Genomic DNA, 17,017 nt, shown 5'->3' with positions numbered 1-17,017 from the left:
TTATCAGAGCTAAAGAAAAAGGCTTCACTGAAATGCCGTTAGTCTGAAGACATCAACCCAGTTCATCTACAACAGTGCCTAAGAGTTTTCACTTCTAAGAAGCTCCTGCTCCCAGTTATCCAGAGATGTGAGATGTTAAGAATTATAAATTACAAACAGACTAGCTCAGTGGTAGACAACTGTCTCATGGACATGAGACCTTGGATTTCATCCTTAACATCTCACAGGAGGAAGAAAAGGAAGAGGAGGAAGAAGATGAGTGGGAGAGAGAGGAGGGAGAGGGGGCTGAGGGAGAAGGGGAACCGCAACAAGGAAAGGAGCAAAAAACCAAACTAGAACTCCGAAAAGGGCTCCGGAACACATGAAAGAGGGATGACTAATCAAAGAATTGTAATATAAAATGAGGTTCATTTTTAACATTATTTGTTTGGGTAGCTTTTCTTTGACGAACATGCCAATTATGAATAAATTAGAACAAGACATCTCTCTAAAGCTTTGGATAACAACCGGAAGGTGCCAGTTTTGCTGTGAGTTTCACTTGACAGAAGGAAATGTTATTTGGTTAAGGCTTTTATTTCCTGGCGATTTTCTCTGGGGACAGTCCCTTGTCTACTTGTGGTGACTCAGATGCAGAGAGAAAGCTTACGGTATTGCAAAATCAGTTGAGAATGTTCCCATAGCTCTTGGGAAAGGAGTGTGCATATGGAGGGGAGAGGATAGCAGAGAGAGAGAGAGGCAAAATGAGGGAGCCCCAAATGTTGTGTAAAATATATAGGTGATTTCCATGACATACAAACTCTTAGAAATCCAGGGAAATCACAAAGAACTGAATCAAAAGTGCAGCTATGATTCATAGTAGGGAAGAAAATGCTAGCAACTCAAATTCAGCCAAGTTAATGACCAGTAGTTTCAAAAGAAGCATGGTAGAATCCAGACCCTCTCCAACATATCACTCTCAAAACTATCAAGACTTAATTAACATTTTCTATTAACAACAAATATATTAGACTCCACAGACCATGCATTATCTTAATTGCAAATTCTGGAAAAAGAAAACAACTTTGGAAAAATATATTTTAGAAGCCCAGTGATCTTGGAGGCATACAGAACCTGTCCACAGGCCACAATAATACAATGAAAACATGTGCCAAGTAAAATGAAAGCTTAAAGTGAGTTGCTTTGGAGACATCCATATTAAAGTTTTTCATGGTGAATGCTGAATTGGATTCCAAGCATATACAGAACTTCTGGATAGGCAGGCGATCATCATTTTTTTTTCCCTACTGGATCAGAAGAAGTATTGAAAAATTGTTTTTCTGGTGCTGGCTTGTTCTAGGGAAGACATGGCTATTTCTGTGATGTGATCTCAGCCCGCTATGGTGCAGCCAGGCAGGCATTGTTTAGGATGCTCTACTCAGTAACTCCTTTGTAACCATTGACTCCAATGCAGAATACACAAAATAAGCATCTTATTACATTCCAGAATTCTGCAGCTCAGGCGTTTGGGCATAGCTGGTCAGTGTAATCCTTCTAAGCTGTCCAGGGGAACTCCTTGATAGGCTCGCTCTTAACCTGAAGCCTCTTCTAGCAAGCTGTGCTCAGCTGGGCACTAGCAAGTAGACCGCTATACAGCTTGTCCAGTGTGGCTGAGAGCAGCTGTACTTCCCATGGTTTAGGCTCCAGGAGTTAGTGTTCTAAGAGAGAAGGTATACAGCTGTAAATCTCCTAAAGTCACACCCTCCAACATAAATTATTAAAATCCTTCTGGCTGAAGCAACGACCCAGCCCAACCAGGTGCAAAGCAAGACAAACTTACCTCACAGTAGGAGGAGTACCAAGCATAGTTAGTACCCTTTTTAACCTGCCATCAGGGACATTTCAATATTCCATCAAGAATATGTTAATATAAAATTCTTTTCATGGAATTTTCTTAATGCTCCAAACATATAGGTAGGAGGCCACCCTTTCTTGGAATCACCCCTGCAAGTTCTTTAGCAAATTAAAAATATTTTATTATAATGCAGATATTGACAATTACCTGTGAAGCAAAAGCAAGCAAGAATTACTTTGGCTTCTATGGAGGTTTGAATGAGAATACTCCCCCTTAGGCTCACATATTTCTATGTTCGGTCACTAGTTGGTGGAACTGTTTGAAAAGGGTTAGGAGATGACCTTGCTGAAGTGGCTGTAACCTTGTTGGAGAAGGTGTGCCCTGGAGTGTGCCTTAAAGCCTTTCTCCCCCTCTGTCCCCTGGCTGCCAGTCAGAGTATATAAGTTCTCGTCTACTGCTCCAGGGTCATGCCTGCCTGCTTCCACGCTCTCTGCCGTGATGGTCATGGATCCTAACCCTCTGAATCTGTAAGCAAGTCTCTAATTAAATGCTTTTTTTTATTATAGATTGTCTTGGTCATAGTGTCTCCTCCCAGCAATAAAATAGATAGTGACTAAGACAGCTTCTGATAGGAACTGTGGCAAAGGTGAGAAGATTTAGGAACTTAGAAATAGGGTTAGACAGGAAATCACACACAGCAAACGGCTACATTTCAAATAAGAGAGAAACCAGAACAGAGGACAGCACACTCACATCAGGTTCCAGACAGCCAGGAAGCAGCAAAGAAAGAACAAAGTCAAATCAGCTTCATACGGGCAAAGATGAAATACAGTGTAAGAGAAACTTTGTGCTTGGAGCCAAAGAATAAAAGCAGTATGGCACAAGAATAAAATGCCGTGTGGAACCTACAGCTAAAATTTGCATCATGTTTCTTCTTATCTGGCAGTAGAAAAAAATATTGTCTTACTGTAACAATTAGGATTTTATCTAGACTGAATGAGGAACAACTTAGAAGTCCATAGACTTTAAATCAAGTTCTGAAAAAAAAAACAGACAAACAAAGACCAACCCTCCACCAATACTTCTTTTTGCTGTTTCCTTCTCTGTGGCCTGGTCCTCACAGAATTTCGCCCACTGAGAAAGAATCAGACATCTATTTCCTGCCTGCCCTGTAGCAAGAGAGCAGAGGCATCTTCCTTGCTTGTAAATAGAAGCTTTTGCTTCTTATGGTCATTCTCTAGGACTCCTGAATATTCATTTGAACTGTGAAGCCAGAGAAGGTTGTGACAAAGGGACTTTCCCTCTAAAATAATGGCTCACAGACACAGGAGCCCAACACCATCAATCTAAGGGAAAGAGGGCAGGCAGCTGCAGCTGCAGCCTCAGAGAGGAGAAAGCACAAGCCAGCAGGCAGTGGGATAGGAGGCATTCTACCTCAGAAGTCTGAAAAAGTGGACCAAGTTGGGAGGACTTACTCATTCCCTAGCGTTGGTGCTCTACCTGAAACAACCCATGCCCGCTGTGCTCTTCTTACCCGGGTGCCCTTTGTACCCAAGATCGCTGCTGACATTTTTCCTTCCACCAATATTCAGAGCTTAGCCCATTACTTATTTTTATTTAAGCATGGATGTATGTGTCTATGTGAGCATATGGCAATGTGTGTCAGTGCCTGCAAAGGCCAGAAGAAGGAATTGCATATCCCTGAAGCTGGAAATACATGTGATTGTGAGCCACACATGGGTGCTAGGAACTGAACTAGGTCGTCTGGAGGAGCAGCAAACACATTTAACTGTAGGCCAGTATAGTTAGAACTCAACATTTAAAAGGATTGCTTCTACTTGGACCCTTCATGCCTTATTCAAAGGAGGGGGAAGTTTTGGGTGCTGCAGCCCAGAACAAGAGACCCAAATCTGGAACACCAAAGGCAAGACAGGACAGGACAGGGCAATTACTGCATGTGTGGGACTCAGACAGAAGACAGATACTATGACAGCCCCATGGTGTCTTGAACTGAAGGAGAATTTAGAGAAATCCATCTATACAGAGGTCATTTGCTAAGTGACTGAAGCACATAGAGGTCAATACAGATCCTAAAATCCGAGATGGACTACATCAGTCAGCTGCAACCCACATACTCTCTAGTACTCAAGTTAGAGGTTGGGCTATAGTTTAACCCAGATGGAAATATATCCATTTAGCATTTAGTGGTAGCAACATCCTCTGCATTTTAGACCAGTGATTCCTCACCTCCCTGGGCAGATCCTCTTCAATGTCACAACAATGCTTCTTTAAAAGACTCCCTTTTGGATGTCAGTCAAACAATGAAGGAGCTAGTCAAGTACCAGGCAGAGCCCTAAAAGTATATCTCTGGACTTTTAGAAGTTTCTTCACAAATACTTCTATACTACTATAGGCATGTAAGGTGCCATGGCTCTTCACTGAGCACGTATGTACAGACTGGTGTCTGAGGAGGCAAGAGAGAGCATTGGATCCCTAGAACTGGATTTATAAACAGTGATGAGACACCATGTAGATGCTAGGAACTGGGTTCACGCTTGACTTCTGTTAAAGCAGCTAGCATTTTTAACTTTTAAGCTACCTCTCCAGCCTTTAGACTATCTTAATATTTCAGCTAAGAAACTCCTATGGCCTTGATTGCTAATGTTGTAAGGGTTGGGGTTAGTAGCTCTAAGATAATACCTTCTCATGGTTCAGTAAACACAATTGTTCACTTCTGCAAGGTTAAAGGCAGGTCACTGAGGATCTCCTCTGTTCAGTTAGGGATCAGACTCTCTTCAGTATCAGTCATGGAAACAAATGGTTTCAGGTCCCAACAGCGAGGAAAACGGAGACTAGTGCTGGTTCTTAGATGTTGCTTCTTACTTCCATATGCACTTCATTGGCTAGGAATAGTTACAAAGTCCCATTTTAACCAAAGGGAAAAGAATGATATAGTTTTGTTTCTCTGAACACATACCCACAAACATGGGTGCAGCACAGGGGCATTCTGGGTCATTAGAAGACGAGTCTAACACATAATCGTGTTACTGGAGTCACAGTGAAGTGTGAAGGGCAGGCAGAAAATCCTAGTGGCTTATGAATTCACCTCCTTTATAGCAATCAATCTAAATTCCCAAGCCAGACCTCACAAACATAATGATCCAAAATACTGACCACCTGCCTTGGCTATAAAGTTTCACAGATTGGAGATTGAAATTGGATTTTTTTTTGTTCTAGGACATTTTGTAGCTTTCTATTGGCTCCATGTCAGGAAAGCTGGACCTCCAATAAAGTGAATACAAATATTTGTGAGGCTCGTTGTTGCCTGCTACTTGGAAGCAGGTCAGAGCTGGGCTCTAGAGAACACGTGCTTTGCTGGCACGTCGCAAGCCTGACTCGCATGGCTCAGTGAACCAATGGAGAGTGTCACTCTGAAAAAATCCACACAGTTTAACAAGGGGCTCCCATTACATTGTACTGACAGCTTCTTGTTTCCCTGTTTGTTTTATTTAAGGCATGGTATTTCTTTGCTTCCTATGGTGGTTAATCTTGTCAACTTGACAGGAGGCAAAACTACTTTGCTACCCTAGAAAGACGTGGCACTATTCCGTGGGCTAAGGTCTAACACTGAATAAAAAGGAAGAGCAAGCATTCATCGCTGTGTGCATGTAGGCTGCAGATACAGTGTGACAAGCCACTTCCCGAGCTCCTGCTACCACCCCGCCCTCACCATGGACACATATACATACATACGTGTGCTGGAGCCTTCTTTGTAAGAATGTCTTAATTTTTAATGTGAAAATACTCAGGGACCTTGTGAAAGTGCTGATTCTTATCTCAAGGGCTGGGCTAAGTCCTACAGTCCCGTTTTCTCAGTTCAGCTGCTGACCTGCCCCGCAGCTACTGTTTTTGTCTTGCCCCTCTAGCCCTGAGTGCTCTCTCTGACGCTGGCCCGCCCACACAAGTGAGACAAAATCCCAGCACAGTGAGTTTCCGCTTCCCAATTCCTTAGTTGAAAGGTTTATGTCAGAGGGAGGCTTCATCTGGAATCTTGTTCTTCCTCTGCTTTTCCCTCTCATAAAGATTTCTCCAGAGAAGTTGCTTTGTCTTTTACAGGAAGCTTTCTTTGCCTTGGCCCCTGGAAGACCTGTACAACACATTTTCAGGCCACATTTTGGGAGATGGATCTAAGAGTGACCTAGAAGAGCTAAATCAAGAGGTGCTGGACTGTGGGTCAGCTAGACCAGGCTTTGCACATTGTGGTGCCTGGTGTAAGCTAGGCTCGGATAAATGCTCTTTAGCAATATTAACTCATCACACCTTCATGAAAACTTTGAAAGAGGAACTGCCATCAGCTTCACTTGGCAAATAAAACCAAGAGATCAAATGGAAACATTCAACTTTAAAAGTAGCAAAGTTAGGGCCTGAGTCTCCTTATTCTGGGTCCACAGTAGTGAATCTGATTTGTAAATGGCTAGTTTCTGCTTCTGTAACAGCAGGCTGTCATTTTGTTGACCCTCAATTCCTCCAGTGTAAAATAGGGATTATAAATAGCTACCTTCAGAATTACTCAAGGATTAAATGAGGTAATTATATTAAGTGCCCAATACAGAGCTGAGCAAGATCTGGGTGTATTATTGCTCAGCATATTAAACTCATTTCTCTGGTACTCAGTAGGATGTGAACCACACCCGTGCCACCGAGAAATCACTTTTGTTTTTAAATTGGTTACTTTATTTATTTACATTTCAAATGTTGCCCCCTTCCTAGTTTACCTTCTGTAACTCTCCTATAACATCTCCCCTCCCCTGCCTCTATGAAGGTGCACTCCCACTCACCCACCCACCCACCCACTCTCTCACTCCCGCCTCACTGCCCTAGCATCCTTCTATGCCGGGGTGTCGGGGTGTCGAGCCTCCACAGGACTAAGGGCCTCCCCTCCCATTGATGCTACGCAAGGCAATCCTCTGCTACATTCGCAGCTGGAGCCATGGGTCCCTCCATGTGTACTCTTTGGCTGATGGTTTAGTCCTTGGGAGCTCTGGGAGGGGGAAGAGGTCTGGTTAGTTGATGTTGTTGTTCTTCCTATGGGGTTGCATTCCCCTTCAGCTCCTTCAGTCCTCCTTCTAACTCTTCCATTGGTGACCCCTTTCTTGTCTTATTGTCTGCAAGTATTTGCATCTATATTTGTTAGGCTCTGGCAGAGCCTCTCAGGGGATCGATATACCAGATCCCTGTCAGCAAGTATTTCTTGGCATCAGCAGTAGTGTCTGGGTTTGGTGTCAGAAGATGGGATGAATCTCTAGGTGGGTCAGGCTCTGGATGGCCTTCTCTTCAGTCTCTGCTCCACTCTATTTTTTTTAGACAGGAATTGTTCTGGGTTAAATTTTTTGAGATGGGCGAGTGGCCCCATCCCTCAACTGGGTGCCATGACTATCCACTGGATATGGTTTCTCCAGGTTCAAAGACTACTGGTTGACCGGTTCCTTTGGTACACAGCCTCAGAAGACTGTTCACTTTTAGGGAGGTGGAATGCTTTGACCATTCTTATAACCCTACTAGATGAGGTTTCTGATTCTTTAACGAGAGGAGGCTGATTGAGCCCAAGTTAAGTCCAAGCATGCTAACATTTTTCTCTTCAAAAAGCTGATGGGTGGTATTTGAAATAGGAGGAGGAAATTCCTGAAGGACATCACACAGGCCACAGACACATGTCCCTGAGATGAACAGAAATCAGTTTCTACTGTTTCTTGTGATCAGCATATGTATGTTCTCCATACCTGTCCTCTATCATGTTGGTATTTATACTTCACTCCAGCTGTCCTGTTTTGCTTGCTTCTTAATTTTATTCCATAGACATAATTTTGTCTCATGCTGGAATTGACTGACCTTAGTGATAGATAATAATAGTATGTTACCAAGACAAAATTAACATTATCTATAAGTAGAATAATTCTTGTTTAGACAATTATGTGATCAAGTAAGTGTTTAACATCAAGTCTTCATGCTTTTGTGGCAGGTACTTTTATAGACTGTGTCCTCCCAGTCCCAACAGCATTTCTCATCTGTGACACTGTTGATACTAAATTACTCTTTGTCAGGATGGATGTCTTATATACAATGTGTGCTTAGCCTCAACCCTTTTGATGTACCATTCATACAATTATGATTAGTAAAAATGACTCCAAGCACTGTAGCATGTCTACTAGGCGGTGGTACACTGTTGCCCTTTGCGTCTAGGTTCTAAAGGCATCAGTCCCTCACTAAGGGCCCAATCATGAGCCCCTCACAGGGTTCAAATAAAAAGAATCTTACAGAGCTTCAACTGCTTGCCAATCATCAGCAGATAATGTAGACCATTCAGGGTTTCAATCCAGGATGATCTCTAACAATCCTCATCCTTAATGCCGCCACTGGGCTGCTTCTCCTGGCTGATTCCTTTCCTCTGAGTGTCTGAGGAACATTTATAGCTGGCTTTTGTCTAACTTGAGAGAAATAGCAGGAAAAGAAGCTGTCATTTTGGGATCTGAATCACGGCAAGAAACTAATTGGGTTTCTGATGAGACAGTAGAATTTTGAAAATGTAAAATGTTCCAAGTGCACCTGCTCCACAAAGCTGATAAAGAATCAGACCTGCCAGCGTCTGATTCACGTTGGGTGAAGGGAGCATGTCCTGAAAAGCTGATGCTGAGACTCCTGTCTCTATAATGTGTCACTGCAGTAAGTGATCAAGTTCAGGTTTATGCAGCCGAGGTCAGGGGACGGGCGGAGTGGACATGCAACCAGGACGGAGGAATGATTTATTGCATTCGCAGAAGAGAATTCTTGACATTTTGAAAAAGCAAAGTTGTGCAGGAGTAATTAAGCCAAAGGTACACAGTGAACAATTGATTAACATTGTCAGAGGGACCTGATTAGCTCAGATGCTTCCAGAATCGATTTTGCCAGCTATGAGTTAAAGGTTAGTAATTAAATTTATGAGCCATGGCTGCTGTCCCCAGGTGGCATTTTGCACAGCAGTATTGTGTGCTGCTGGGACACACAAATGAAGCCAACTCCAGTTGCCTCTTTGCTAACAGCCTCTGGGACACAAAGAAAAACAATATTGGGTCAAAGCTTTTGTGCAAGTCAAAGTATTTCTTATAATCCCCAGTGATGTTTTCAAGGAAGTGTTGGGTGTCTGCTAATGGACTACATAAAAGTCAAGAAAGTCAAATTTAATTACAAAAGTGTTCATATTCATCATCACCCCAATCCACTAGTGTCTACCTTTGAGTGTCCTGTTAAGATTGACATGTTCTCTTTTTTCTTTTCTTTTCTCCCCTCCCTCCCCACCTCACTTTGTCTCTTTTTTTCTTTTGAAGTAGGTTCTTACTATATCATCCAGTCTGGCCTGGACCTTCAGATATAACCTAGATCAGTCTTCTGCTGCCTCGTGAGTGCTAGGATGAAAGGGGTCCATTCACACCCTTAACAAGTTCTCATTTATCTAGGTAGCTCTTTCCAAAAAAACTGCCCCTCCCCTTTCGGCACACTTCCGCCCATAGACTCCTGCAAACACTTGCTTCAGTAGTGTTTCTGACGACCTGATAGACCTGAAATAGAGCTATAGCCCATACATTCCCAGCCATACCTCTTCCCCAGGTTCTGATTTTTCACTGTTTTTCTAGCGTTTTCCAACCCTTCCCAAAGAAATTCCACACTCAATAGAAGCAATAGATCATCCTCACAGTCACATTTGTCCTTTGCTCTAAGCAGTCACACGTCTGCATTCTGTCCCATAGACTTACTTATTCTAAACATGAATGTGTAATCATACCACATGTGATCTTTGTGGCTTCCTTCCTTTACTGAGTACCGTGTTTGTGAAGTGTTCACCATATGACATGCATGAATGCTCCATTTAGTTCTCTCTAATGGTTTAAAACTATCACACTGCAGAAATATACAATATCTTCTGTTACCCACTCATCATTTGGTAGACATTTGGATTTTTCCACTTTGGTGATTGTTATGCATAAGATTGCTTTCTTTTATTTATTGGATTTGAGGCAAGGTCTCTCTATGTAGACATCCTCTGGATATGCTGGAACTCTCTGTGTAGATAAGACTGGCCTCAAACTCAAAGAGATCAGCCTGCTCAGCCTTTCAAATATTGGGATTAAACTGCACCTTATAAATGTAACAAATTGTCCCCTACAGTGGCTGCATCATTCCCATCAGCAGTGAACAAGTTTCCACCTTCACAGACAGCATCAAAGTACAGCACTTCCCCTTTCCTATCTTGATTTAATTCTCCCATCAGGTGCGAAATAATGTATTCCTGAGAGTCCGTTTGAATTTTTCCAATTTCCAGTATTGCCCATTTTTATATGCTTATTAGCTACTTGCACATATTCTTTACATAAGTGCTATTAGAGCCTTCATATACGTCTGAAAACAGTTTTTCTATGTGTATGGATGTTTTGCTTGTATGTATGTCTGTCCATCAGTCACACGCCCAGTTCTCACGAAAACCACAGTAGGATTTTGTATCCCCAGGGAACTGGTGTTACTATGGCTGTTTCTCATCATATGGATGCTGGAAATTAAACCAGGGTTTTCTAGAAGAGTATCCAGTGCCTGTAACCACTGGGCCATCACCCAGCCTTCTTCAGTCACTTTTTCACTGAGGTTTATGTTAATTTCTCATTTTATAGTTTAGGCTAGTTTGGAACAATTGACAATTTTAACTCAGTTTTCAGAGTAGTTCTTAACACAACTATGTAATTTGCAAATATTTTCCCTCATTAATTGTCTTTTCGTGTCCTTATAACATAAAAAGAACCTTCCTTTTAATTCTGTAGTCCTACTACAGAGTCTAGCAGTTCAAATTCACCTATTTTTTTCCCTTAGTCATGTATTTTTTGTGTCTTATAAACAAAGCCCAGCCTAATGTAAAATTATGAGAATCTACTAATGTGTTCTTTTTCTAAAACTCTCTGTTCTCACATTGAGGTGTAAAGTTCCTTTTTAGTTAAATTTTATGTTTAACGTGATGTAGAAGTTCCACCTTCATTCTTCCTCATATAGATATGTGGTTGATATAAGTCTATGCTTTAAAAATACTCTTCTCTTTCCCACTAAATTATTTTGTAGCTTTGTAGAAAGCAAAATGACAACAAAAGCAATGACTTATGTCTGAATACTCAACTCTAGTGATTCCAGTAGATTTATGGTATCACATTGTCTTGATTGCTATAGCTTGTTACTTATACTTGAAATTCTACTTCAAGATTACCCTATATAGCAGCTGTAATATTGTATTGTGTGACTTTCCCTGGGAAGATGGGAAAAACATTTACTCATCTTAAATTGATGTTGGACGAATGAAATAATCCCACCCAAAGCTAGCTTAGGGAAGCAGTGAGTTTAATAGAGTTATTAGTAGGATTATAGGTGAGAAGTGACTTATTGGAAAGGATGACTGAAAGGCAATTGTGTCACAGAAAAGCCCATGCCAGCATGAGTGGCAGCTTATACAACTCCTGTTCCTGGAGCTTTCTACACAACTTTCAGGCAGCTTGACTGGTTGGAGAATCTCTTATGCACAGGGCCTTGTAAATTTTACAAATTTCAGGAACTTCTTAAGACTTGTAAGTTTGGTTTATTTCTTGAGCCTTAACTGAAAGTTTCAGTTCAAACAAAATAACACATTTCTGTATAAATTTTAAAATGGCTTACCAGTTTCTGCAAAACTGGCATCTAGAATGCTGACATACACTGTGGTGACCATACATCTGCTTGGGGAGGCTCTTTTGGCAAAATTTCTATAATTGGGTCTATAAAGTCTTTACAGAAAGATTAGATGTCTTCTTCCCCTTTATATAACTAAATTGACAATACTTTATAGCACTTTCTTGTTAAATTTATTTTCTTATTTATTATTTTGATACTAGTATGGATTGGCTCTTGGAAATCTATAATAATGACTAGACTGTCTTCACTTTGGGGTGCCTATCTCTTAATGAAGAAAGGCAAATTTAGTTACCCTTGGTGAATGGTTTTCAGTAGTCTATGATACCACACCTTATCTTAAATACGGAGCAGATATAGGAAGGAGAGATACAAACAACTCCCAGTATTGCTGTTGGCATCTGAGACTCCAAATTCAGCTAAATTTTTAGTCCAGTTGCCCCTTTGCTTTTGTCCGATACTTCCCTGAAGCTTTTAGACATGTTTAGCTGAAAGTCTCAAGTAACACTATTGGCATTTAGGAAACTGTGGTCGATTTTGGTGTTATGGAAGAGACTGGTTTTAATGTCACTTCTCGGTATCTGCTCTGAATTAGTCACTATTTCTATCTCAAGTGGAAGAAACAACTTGATAGTTTTATAATCATCACCTATCTTGTGACATCATCCAGCCACATAATACTTTTTTAACACCCAATATATATTAAACCACCCAAATTATAACATAATAATAGAAGCACCAAAACTATGTGTACTAGCATAAGATTTATATGATGTGGCAGAGGGTTTAAGGAGGGAGTGAGAGCAAGAGAGGTAGAGGGAAACAGATTGCTAGGATAAGATGGGTTGGAAATGAACAGTAGAAAAGGGGACACAGATTTAGAAATCTCTTAGCAGAGTCACCATGCTAGCTGGTTTCATGTCAACTTGACAGGAGCCAGAGTCATTTAGGCAAAGGGAACCTCAATTGGGAAAATGCCTCCACCAGAATGGCTGTGGGCAAGCCTATTGTCATAGTTAGGGTTTTATTGCTGTGAACAGATACCATGACCAAGGCAAGTCTTATAAGGACAACATTTAATTGTGGCTGTCTTACAGGTTTAGAGTTTCAGTCCATTTATAATCAAGGTGAGAGCATGGCAGCATCCAGGCAGGCATGGTGCAGGGGGAGCTGAGAGTTCTACATCTTCATTCAAAGGAAGCCAGAACCAGACTAAGCATCCTCAGGCAGCTAGGAGGAGTGTCTCCAGGCCCACCCCCAGAGAGACACACTTCCGCCAAAAGGCCACACTTTCTAATAGTGCCACTCCCTGGGCCAAGCATACACAAACCATCACACCTGTGGTACATTTTCTTGATTCATAACTGATGTGGGAGGGCATATCTCACTGTGAGTGATGCCATCCTTGGGCTGGTCATCCTGAGAACTGTAAGAAAATAGGCTGAGCAAGTCATAGTGAACATGCCCACAGGCAACAGTCCCTTACATGTCAGTTCCTGCCTTCAGGCTTCTGACCCATTTGAGTCCCTACCCTTACTTCCTCAGTGATGGAGTGTCACTTGGAAGTATGAATAGAATAAACTCTTTATACCATAACTTTGTTTGTGGTCATGGTGTTTTATCAGAGCAGTAGAAATTCTAACTAAGAAAGTCGAGCATCTACATTCTTTTTGAGCTATGTGGGACTTAAGATCAATGCTCCTCGGTTTTGGCCCATACACATTTGTCATCAATTATTTCAGAAGAAACAATGAAAATTTCAAAACTCATCTATGCTTTATCTAGTGATCTTAGAATATATGTGTAATGCACAAAAATATTCTAGAATATACATCAAAGTGAGCCTTCTATGTACCATGAGGAACACATATGGGAAAACAGGCTCCATTGTAAACATTTTATTAAAGTAAAAAAGAAAAAAAAAAGGCAGGGTGTCATAGCAACGTAACATAACATACAAAATAGTATTTAAATTTTATAGGTCAGTCTTTGATATGATATTATTTCTATAAAATTATCTGAATGTAATCATAAGAGACAAGCACTTAATATGTCCATTCTTCTTCTTCTTCTTCTTCTTCTTATTATTATTATTATTATTATTATTATTATTATAACATAGTGAGGGCATTGGAGAGATAGATCAGTAGTTAAGAGCACTTGTTGCTTTCACAGAGGATGCGGATATGGTCCCCAGCACCCACATGTTGAGTCACAGCTGTTTGTAACTCCGGTTCCAGAACTGACACCTTCTGAAACAGGCATGCATGTGATGCACAGACATAGTCGCACTAAAATAAAACAAAAATTCTATTTTTTTGGAGAAAAAAGGGTGTTGCAAGGGCGGGAGCATAAAATGGTCCTATTACATAGCCAGCAGTGATGAAACCTAGGCCATCAAGCATGGTGGCAGGCACCATTACCGGGCTGAGCCAATACGACTTTAAACAGTGTGAAAGTTTTCTAACACAGTGATATAAGCACCACCATATTATATAACATTCTAAGTTTGTAAAATGAATCCTGTGTATCTCCATATTTATGCACAGAAGAAAGCCTTGAAGAATAACAAATTATCTTGGATAGTAGGAAAGCTGTATTATTCTTGCATTCTTTTGCGTTTTCCATATAACAATTTCTATCATTCTCATAAGAAAAATCCATTAAAATTTACTTTTCACATGCAATCGAAACAACCCTGAGATTTTACCTCACACCAGTCAAAATGGCTAAGATCCAAAGCTCAGGTGACAGCAGATGCTGGTGAGGATGTGGAGAAAGAGGAACATGCCTTCATTGTTGGAGGGATTGCAGGCTGGTACAACCACTCTGGAAATCATCTGGAGGTTCCTCAGAAAATTGGACATAGTACTACCTGAGGACCCAGCTATACCACTTCTGGGCATATACCCAGAAGATGCTCCAACCTAAACAAGAACACATGCTTCACCATGTTCATAGCAACCTTATTTATAATAGCCAGAAGCTGGAAACAACCCCAAATGTCCTTCAACAGAGGAATGGATACAGAAAATGTGGTACATTTACACAATGGAGTATTACTCAGCTATTAAAATGAATGAGTTCATGAAATTCTTAGGAAAATAGATGAAACTAGAAAACATCATACTGAGTGAGGCTATCTAATTACACACACACACACACACACACACACACACACACACACACACACACACAAACCCACCCAATGGTATCCTCTCACCGATAAGTGGATATTAGCCCAAAAGCTCAGATTACCCAAGATACAATTCACAGACCACATGAAGCTCAAGAAGAAGAAAGACCAAAGTGCAGATGCTTCAGTTCTTCTTAGAAGGGGGAACAAAAATATTCATGGGAGGATATATGAAAACAACGTTTGAAGCAGAGACTGAAGGAAAAGCCATCCAGAGACTGTTCCACCTGGAGATCCAGCCCAAATATAGCCACCAAACCCAGACCATATTACTGATGCCAAGAAGTGCATGCTGACAGGAGCCTGGTATAGCTGCCTCCTGAGAGGCTCTGCCAGATCATAACAAATACAGATGGATGCTCAAGGCCAACCACTGAACTGAGAATGAGGTCCTTAATGAAGGAATAAGAGAAAGGATTAAAGAAGCTGAAGGGGTTTGTAACCCCATAAGAACAATAGCAACCAATCAGAGCTCCCAGGGATAATAATCAAACCACTATCCAAATAGTACAAATAGACAGGCCCATGGCTCCAGCTGCGCATGTAGCAGAGGATGGCCTTGTTGGGCATCAGTGGGAAGAGAAGCCGTTGGTCCTGCTGAGACTCAATGTCCCAGTGTAGGGAAATGTCAGGGCAGGGATGTGGGAAGGGGTTGGTGGGTAGAGGGTACCCCATAGAAGCAGGGGGAGGGGAGATAGGATAAAAGGCTTGTGGAGGGTAAACTGGGAAAAGGGGATAACATTTGAAATGTAAAGAAAATATAGCCAATAAAAGAAAATAAAAGTAATGTATTTCAGTAACCATTATAGTTCATAGATGAGTTCTAGAATATAAATTACATGTTAAAATATAAATATGTGTTTCTTTGATCTCTTTGTAATATACAGTTATTACTCATCAATATTAAAATCCAGTTTCTTCTTTAAAAAGATTTATTTTCACATAAGTCATCATGTACATGAGAGCAATTTCTTTCTTAGTTATGTATGGTTCTAACTGAGTTAAATGAAACAAAGTCTTAAACCTGATTTAGCTATCGAGTTTTCTTTTATAGAGGGGAAAAATTATGGTTTTCTCCCAATGTGCCATTTTCCTATTGTAACAGCACCTATCCCATCTGCCTTTAAAGGGCAAAGTGAAAAGGTCATCTTGACAAATACAATTAAAGAGCAAGGCATGATTAATAGCTGTCACTTATTGTGCTAATGGGGGGTCCTCTGAAGGAACAGAACCAACAGAATGAATATCTACTATGAAGGGGATCTATTAGGTCCGTATAGACGGTATAGACTGAGTAATCCCTCATTGGCTTTGCTGAATATCCCAACCCCACACAAGTTCCAACTGAGTCTTTCAGAGACACAGTGCTATCTGGGATGCTTTGAAGGTGTAGAAGTCCGGGCGAGGAGTTCATAGGGTTTAGAAGCCTCCAGTGTCCTGTGTCTTCAGATGCCCTCTGGACCTCCACGGTACATGTCGCTTTGCATGTACACCTGGCCCGGTTTAACACTCATGCAAATATTCTACCTGTGAAGAGAGTCGATGTCCACTCAGTATGTGTGGGTTAGGGTTGTGATTACAACAGAGAGCCTGTGACCCCTTCCTGGTTTTGACTTGCCCTTTCCCTCCAACTGTCTCTCAAAACCTGGAGGCACAGAGTAGAAGAAGCACATCCCACCCCCACTCCCAGGAACCTGGTAGGGAGACGGCAAATAGGAGTGAAAAGCACATACTTGATGGACGGAAGGGAAGAAGGAACATCAGACTGGCTAGAGAACAAGAGAGGGCTCACTGGAGACGAACAAATGGGCTGATTTTCCAATTGTCATTTTGCCTCTAATGTGAAAGCTGCCCTTTCTCGGGCAGACAAAAAGGAGGAACTGGAAGCCACGAGAGCATCTACTGCTCCAAAGACTTGACTTCGTTTCTGAGAGAGCTCTCTAATTCCACAGGAATATAAAAACACCCTCTGTGTTATGAGAGGTCTCAGAAGGACCTGTCTGGGAGTGAGTGGCTGCAGACAGATTCCCTTGAGGCTATTTTACACATCGTCCATTATCTGACACAACTCCATCCATCGCTTCTCTGATGCTGCAGGCATTTCATTTTCACTGTGAACACAGAAGAAAGTAAAAGAAGACAGGCCAGGGAGGAAGGCCCTGGGATGTGCTGCTTTCTCAGGCAGGCAGGGAGAGGTGGGAAACCCCCTTTGCCTTCCACTTCTCTCCTCTCTCAGCTGCAACGCTGAGTGACCG

The sequence above is a fragment of the Micromys minutus genome, assembly GCF_963924665.1.
Source record: "Micromys minutus genome assembly, chromosome: 3".
Lineage (NCBI taxonomy): Eukaryota > Metazoa > Chordata > Mammalia > Rodentia > Muridae > Micromys > Micromys minutus.
This window is presented reverse-complemented; position numbering follows the sequence as displayed.